Raw genomic sequence first — 6000 nt, 5'->3', positions numbered from 1 at the left:
GTTCTTTTGACAACTTTTAATTTTGGATTCTCTCTGATGGATGTTCTAACCCCTCATCACTCTATCCAAAGTTGAAAAATGTTTTGGCTTTAGATATAGTTTAAGGTGATATTACTTTTATTTTAATTTTTTAATAACAAACATGTTATACTTACCTGCTCTGTGTAGTGGTTTTGCACAGATCATCCCTGATCCTCCTTTCCTCTGGTGCCCCTTCTCTATTCCTGGCTCCTCCTCCTGTTGAATGCCCCCGGAGCAAGTGACTTGCTCTGGGGACACTCGTGCATGCTCACCCTCCAGCCCCATTCTGTGTGTATAATGACACATAAGGTGCAGCTCAGCCCCACCCTCTCCTCGTTGGCTGTGATTGACAGCACCAGGAGCCAATGGCTCACACTGCTGTGTCTGAGCCAATGAGTAGGAAGAGCGCCAGGAGAGCAGATGCTCTTGTGCGCATCACTGGATCGAAATCGGGCTCAGGTAAGTATAAGGGGAGCTGGGGAGGGAGGAGCTATACATAGAAGTTTTTTTACCTTCCTGCAGAGAGTGCATGAAGTTAACAAAAAAAATGAGCCTTTGGAACCACTCTAATCTGGTATAGTGTATGAACTGTACAGCATGATTAAACAATTTTGTCTTTAATAATTTTTTTTTTTTTTTCGTATTTACTACTTGAATGTTCCTGAAGGCAGAGCATGCTTCTCAAATGATGTCTGCATGGACATGAACTACAGCTTCCAGGTCATATTCTGGGCAATTGATTCATCATAGACTCCGTGATAACTCACTGGCTAGTGAATCAGTCCCATGTCGTCACAGTCATGTCTCATGGAAGGTCATCATCATCATCTCTACCAGATGCAGGCAATTTATATATAATCCATTCAGGCGAGTGTACAGGCAGCAGCCTCTGTATCCTGCAATGATTGGTGCAGTGTAGAAATAAATACATGCAAAAGGACTAATAGTTTTATAGAGAGCTGTGTATAAAACATGCAATCAAGATCTTAAAAAGTAATCAAAGGATTAATACACATAAACCTTGAATGTTAATATACTACTAATGAAAGAGCTAGTCCACCCAAAACGTTCTTATTTATATGTATTTAATGCATGCTGGTTGGCTGAATATCTCTACTGTAGAATCACTCATCTCTATTGTTGTGCAGTAATGAAATTTCTTTGCTTTCTGGCCCAACCTGTATTTGCCATCACTACTGCTCCTTCATTCTACATAAATACAATTTGGAAGAGCAAGCTCCACTAATAATCATTAACTATTAAGTTAGGAACTGAAGGGCAGTAGCTGCCTGATTTCCTGAAACCGGCCATAGACGAGTAATTTTCTATCCTGGGGCTGCGCTGAGTGTTGATGGGGAATCCCTTTTCGCTAAGCCATTGTGTTTTCCTGGCGGGTTGGGGGGGGGGAGGAGCCATCCCCACCAGGAGAATTGGCTATAATAGCCGCTAGCAGTTATCACATGTAAAATTCGACAGGCTGGTCGAATCAACTTGGGTACATTCAGCCCAGGCTTGCCAACTTTCAGTAAATTTAAGAACAGTTTGTAAAATCTGTACTTTTTTCATCTGTCCTTGAATGTCCCTTACGGACATGTAGGCTGCATGTCCGTAACTGACATTCATGTTGGGATGCAACAAAGTTTGGATTTTACAAACTGTTCGTAAATTTACTGAAAGTTGGCAACCCTGATTCAGCCTGCCCATACATGGTTTGAATCCCTGCTGAACCAGCCAAGATTTCAACCATCTATGGCCCACTTTAATAGCTCACAGAGAGCATTAGCATCCCTCCATGAATGAAATTGGGAGGGCAGATGTATTTTTTGGTGGACTAATACTGTAGTACTTTTGGTCATATCCATAAGTACAAAGAAAACCCAGGTGACTTTTTTAATCACTGAAATTGAAAGGAAATCCCACATTATAGGTGGTCACCAGAACAGGCATAGAGGGTAATTCTTCCAATGGACGGGCTATTTCTGGTGACAACGTGGCTTATGGACAGCACAGTGGCTAAGTGGTTAGCACTTTCGCCTAGCAGGACTAAGGGCCTCAGTTCAAATCCCAACCACAGCACTACCTGCCTGGAGTTTGCATGTTCTCCCTGTGCCTGCGTGGGTTTCCTCTGGGCATTCTGATTTTGTCTTACACTCCAAAACATGCTGGTAGGTTTGATGGATCCTGTCTTAACTGGCCCTAGTGTATGTATGAATGTGAGTTAGATTGTAAGCTTCTTGAGTACACACGACCTTTTTTCAAAAACCGGCGTGTGTAGGCTCCAGAGCATTTTTCGCGACGAGAAAAATGGCCATTAATAATCTAGAACCTGCTCTATTTTTTTCTCGTCGTTTTTCACGTCGTCGTTTTTCTCGTCGTGGGGAAAAAACTGTGCATGCTCAGAAGCAAGTTATGAGTAGGGGAATTTGCATAATCAGCCCAAAGGGTGGCGCCATTCGTATGGAACTTCCCCTTTATAGTGTCGTCGTCCGTGTTGTACGTCACCACGCTTTGCTCGAGCATTTTTTATCACGATCGTGTGTATGCAAGGCAGGCTTGAGAGGAATCACGTTGAGAAAAACTTAGTTTTTTTCCATGACATGAATAACGGTGTTGTGTACACGGCATAATAAATTCCCTGGGCCAGATCCTCATAGCACAGCGCATTCCTACGTCCGGCATAGCGTATCTCTGATACACTACGCCGCCGTAACTTACAGCGCATTTTTCTTATCCTCAAAGAATTTGCGCCGTAAGTTAAGGCGGCATAGTGTAACTTTGGCGGCGTAAGGGCGCGCAATTTAAATGTATGTGATGGGGGCGTGTTTTATGTCAATACGTCGTGACCCAACGTAAATTACGTTTTTTTTAACGGCGCATGCGCTGTCCGTGGGGGTATCCCAGTGCGCATGCTCGAAAATAAACCGGAACAAGCCAATGTTTACGACGATGACGTCATTCTACGCAAATCCCTATTCGCGAACGACTTACGCAAACAACGTAAAAATTCAAAATTCGACGCGGGAACGACGGCCATACTTAACATAGGATACGCCTCATATAGCAGGGGTAACTATACGCCGAAAAAAGTCTTACGGAAACGACTTAAAAAAATGCGCCGGCCAGACGTACGTTCGTGGATCGCCGTATCTAGCTAATTTGCATACTCGGCGCGGAATTCGACAGAAACGCCACCTAGCGGGCGGCGGAAAAATGCATCTACGATCCGACGGCGTACTAAGACGAACGCCAGTCGGATCGAGCCCAGATGCAGTCGTATCTTGTTTTGTAGATACAAAACAAAGATACGACGCGGGAACTTTGAAATTACGCGGCGTATCAATAGATACGCCGGCGTAATTCTTCTGTGGATCTGGCCCCCTAACTTTAGAGGGATTTTCTTTTACGTCCTGTTTTGACTATGGGACAAGAAGCGAAGGGAAATCTCTCCAATGAGACAGCAATGGAAAAAAAATGACAACTCTTCTGCTCTACGAAAACGTAAAAAAAGTTTTGCTTTCTACTTTTGGCTTTAAGAATTATATGAGATTTTAGCGATCAGGTTTACATCTTACCTTTGTACTTGTTTAACAGACGATGCTAATTGTTTTAATCATTTGCGGTATAAATGCGTAACATTGTATTGTAGATTTACTTTGTCTTTACTTTTGTTGTCACTAGATAAGCACCATGAGGCCATGGGAGTCAGTAGCAAATTGTTTATCCAGTTTATTTACAGCTGAGATTAGGAGAACCTTATCTGTATCCACTTCCAGAAATCCTCACTATCTGTGACATCTGCACTCCTTTTTATCCTGAGCTAAAGGCCAACATGCTAGTAATCTTGGTCATACATCAATCCCAGGCCGGGTGATAAGTGAATGGACTGGGCGTCCCAACTTCCATATGGGGGACATTCCAGTGACTTCATTCATACTTTCCTTACCAGAACAATGACTCACTATGTGCCTGTACTGAACACTGTCACTGGGTGCTTATATTCTGAGAACAGTAATATTTTCATAAAGAAGAGATTAGGAGACCAGGGGGCAATTTAGAGATGCTTACCACTCTCTTAAAAGCGATTTGCAGGGGATCGTTTTCAGAGGGTGGTTTAGCAGTGGCTGGCGATCATTTAGGAGGAGCGACTGCCAACCTTGTCGCCCACCCTGTTTTTTTTTTCTTTTTTTAATTGCTGACAAGCAATTTTACATTTGGTTGTGATGCAGCCCTATTGCTCCCAATGGGCAAGTTTGACAGAAGGTGTCGCCTGTCAAACTCTGCAGGAAGAGTTACAAATACTGCAGCACAAAGCCTTGTGCACTGCCCTGTCGGGCTGTAATGTTAGGATTTGGGTGGGTGTGGTAACACTTCAGCTCAGCTGCCAGCTTTTACTGCCCCCTGGCTGCCCATGTGAAAGAGCCTAAGGGCCAAATCCACAAAGATCGTGCGTAACGTAATTTTTTTACGCCTTAAAATTTCTACCCAAGTGCCCGATCCACAAAGCACTTACCTAGAATTTTTGGGCTGTGTAACTTAAATTTCGCCGGCGCAAGGCGTTCCTATTTTCATGGGGGCGATTCCTATTTAAATTAGGCGCGCTCCCGCGCCGGCCGTACTGCGCATGCTCGTGACGTCATTTTCCCGACGTGCATAGCGCAAAATTACGTTACGCCGAGCTTTGTGGATTGCGACGGGTCAATAAAGTTGCGTCGGGAAAAAAAAAAGATACGGCGGGAAAAAAAATGTCAAATTTAAAAGAAAATCGCGTCACTGGACAGAAAGGTCTGCTTTTACATGGTGTACTAACTTTACATCTTGTAAAAGCAGCCCTAATTTTGCGTATGCAAACTAAAACTTACGGAGAAAAAAGGAAGCTGAAAAGCTTTGTGGATCTCCGTAAGTGCTAATTTGCATACCCGAGGCGGCATTTCGACACAAAATGCCCCCAGCGGCGGATGCGGTACTGCATCCTAAGATCCGGCAGTGTAAGTCCCTTACACATGCCGGATCTTCTGCCTAACTATGGGAAACTGATTCTGTGGATCAGTTCCATAGTTAGGAACAGGGATACGACGGCGTTACAGCAATTACGCCATCGTATCCCTTTTGTGGATTTGGCCCTAAGTTTTTGTTGTTTCATTGGCACATTCGAATGCACATTTATGTGGCAATGATAATATAGAATAAATTTGAATTCTGTTTACTTGACAACTCATGGTGGGGGCTTCCACCTTCCCTGCTATATATACATTTACATTATGGATACGTTAGCTGGAGTAAGGAAATGCTAAGGTAGACAGGAACCAAACCCATGTTTGTAGTGGGAAGATGTCACTCATGGGAGTTCCTAAGAGCCCATTCACTATATGTAGTGTGTTGCGTATATGTGAGTTTTCACACTTTTTGTATAGGGCAGTCTTCATTACAATAAGGGAACTGCAATACCCTCCAAGGAGTAGCAGGAGACTATTATTGGCACCACAGACAAAGTAAACTCCAATTTTTGTCTGTGGTGCCAATAATAGTCCCCTGCTACTCCTTGGAGGGTATTGCATTTCTCTATAGATATTGGGATGAAGGCACTCCCACCATACTCCACCATGGTTCTAGATTTTATTTCATTTCAATAAGCTGCCCTTCAGAAACGTGGCAAAGAACAAGTATCAGCACAGCAACAAAAGCAACACAGCTATATTAACCACTTAAAGTGGAGGTTCACCCTATAACTTTTGCGCAAACCGATCAATAAACGCCTATTGCAAATTTTTTCACCAAAATAATGTAGAAAAATACGTGTCGGCCTAAACTGAGGGAAAAACAATTTTTTTTTAATATATTTTTTGGGGATATTTATTATAGCAAAAAAGTAAAAAATATTGTTTTTTTTTTCAAAATTGTCGCTCTATTTTTGTCACTAGCGCAAAAAAGAAAAATACCACCAAAAGAAAGCTCTATTTGTGGGGAAAAAAGGACGTAAAT

Source organism: Rana temporaria, chromosome 2 (genome assembly GCF_905171775.1).
Source record: "Rana temporaria chromosome 2, aRanTem1.1, whole genome shotgun sequence".
Lineage (NCBI taxonomy): Eukaryota > Metazoa > Chordata > Amphibia > Anura > Ranidae > Rana > Rana temporaria.
The sequence above is the reverse complement of the archived record's forward strand: the minus strand, read 5'-3'. Positions refer to the sequence as shown.